Raw genomic sequence first — 2,500 nt, 5'->3', positions numbered from 1 at the left:
GTAGCGCGCGCGGCTGGGCCTTGAGGGTCGGTCACTCAGCGCGGTGGTGTTCGAATCTTTCCCGAGGGATTCGAGATTAGAGGGAAGGGCGTCCACTCGGGGCAGCTGGGAAAGGCACCATACTAACCCTTGCGAGAGAGTCAAGCCGAATCAGTCATATATATGTGTGTATATATATGTATATATACATACATACATATATATATATATATATATATATATATATATATATATATGAATAGATGACTTTCTATATCCCTCTGCGAGTGCTTGCATTAGATACCGTAAAATTAGTTAGAAAAGAGAATAGTCTATAGGTCCTGCTAATGGCCTCGTAATGGAAGGTAAACAACGTCGTGTGTACGCAGATCCAAAGTACAAAGATAACATTATTTTTCGTGGCGTCCTCGATCAGGATAATGAAGCTGTACTAGTATAAAGAAGTACTTGCAAGTTAGGGGATACAGTATATAAATTCCCGTCAGATATTCAGTATTGGATAACTGTATTATTTGAAACTGAATGTTACTTATATTATGCGAAGCTGCAAAGCAACGAGAAGAAAATGGCATATGTTTGTGTTACATAATACATATATACAGACAAAAACACACACAAACAGACACACACATGCATGTTTGTGTGAATATGAAAGTCAGATTTGTAAAGTAGCTGTTTTTCAATTATTTTTCTCGGCATTTACTTTACAAATTCTTCATTCGTTGTAATTACTATATCGTTTTTATTTAGTTGAAATATTTAGAAAAGCTGAATTTTGAAGACTAATAAAGTGCCTCACTCGTTATGAAATGGTTCAACACGACGCCCGCCACATACGAGTATTTTCATTGATTCAAGAGGTAATTTTCCCTTATGTAAATATTTACCAATTCATCTTTTTAATTTTTCATTTTTTCCATTAACGAAAGCGGATTATGAGATTTTCTATCTATTATCTTTTAAGTATTCTCGTGTATGTTTTCCCCTTATGTCAAAATCAACACTGATGTTTTGTTTCGTTAATCTGCTAAACCAGTATTCGAATGTCTCTCCATGTAATAATAGTCATATTGCGAACTAAGCCTATTTTGTATTCCGAATATAGAATAAAACATAATCCCAATAAACTTGGATAGGTGTAAGTGTTAGAAGTCCAGTTACATAACAGAATCCGTTTCTAAACCTTGCCAGATAATATGTGAACTGACTAGACAATACACATTCGAGCGCCGTATGTAATCAACTTGGGTTCTATTTCAAAGAAACCGCCGGCAATTAAAACCCTCAGCTCGTGATAATCCCCGACAGTATGAGCTTATTGCACCGGCCTGCTGGCTTGATTGTATTCTATTCGTGGAACTACAGGAGCTGTGAGTGCGTTTCTGTTCCGCTTATACGCATCAGAAACTCGTAAGGGTCTTTCCCCTGAAGACTTCTGTATGTTATGTACGTAGCTGCCAGTCCATTGTTAGTACATATATCACACCATTTCGAAGGATTATATCACGTTGGTTTGATATAAACGGTATATCTATAAGATCAACATAAACCACTGGATAAAAATAAAACTATTTTCTATTCTCCTAATGTCCAACACGTCTGAATCTGTATCATTTAAGATCTCTAAACAATAATTTAATACCCTCAAACACGGCATCCTCCTCTACAAATTGCAACAGACATATACCTCAGACCCCCCTGTAAATCTACGTCCAACCTGGGCAATGTAGACAACATAGAGGCATTAGTCTTATCATCGCGGACGATCGTTGTAGCTTTGTTCCCGAACCCCGTGGCTCACAGCGCTAAGCCGGTGCCTCATCGGTGCGCAGTGGCTAGCGTCAGAGAGAAAAGGAACGATGGAGGAATCCGCTTCCGATCCGTTTGGCAGACTTGGGTTCATTGTGCTGTTTAGATATCTAGCGTATCGTTAGATGCCTTTGTCTGTCGCTTTATTCACACTCAAAAGTGCGTATGTCTGTATGTGTGTGTGTATAGATATCTGTATCTGTCAATCTGTTTTTCTTTCTTTCAATCTTTCATTCTTTCTATCTATCTATCTATCTATCTATCCTTCTATTTCTCCACCCTCCCTCCCTCCCTCCCTCTCTCTCTCTCTCTCTCTCTCTCTCTCTCTCTCTCTCTCTCTCTCTCTCTCTCTCTCTCTCTCTCTCTCTCTCTCTCTTTACCTATCTATCTCTCTCTTGCTCGCTCTCGTTCTTTCTCTCTCAATTTCGCAACTGTCTTTATGTCTATATAGTTACAGACAGAAGGCTATGAAATTATATGGAGTGAATTGGCTTTGAGTGATCCGGGTTAACGCTTTGATCGAGGGTGAGGTAAAAAAAAAATAATAATGATAATTTGTTTATAGCTTTTGTCGTTTTTTTCTTTTTTGGGGTGTTATAATTTTCTTTCTTTTAGTATACATGCATCATGCACTAATTCTTTAAGCGTTCTATCTGCTTGCCTGTGTCTTAGTTTATGTCTCTCATTCTTT

The sequence above is a fragment of the Penaeus vannamei genome, chromosome 24, assembly GCF_042767895.1.
Source record: "Penaeus vannamei isolate JL-2024 chromosome 24, ASM4276789v1, whole genome shotgun sequence".
Lineage (NCBI taxonomy): Eukaryota > Metazoa > Arthropoda > Malacostraca > Decapoda > Penaeidae > Penaeus > Penaeus vannamei.
Note: the sequence above shows the minus strand (reverse complement) of the source record.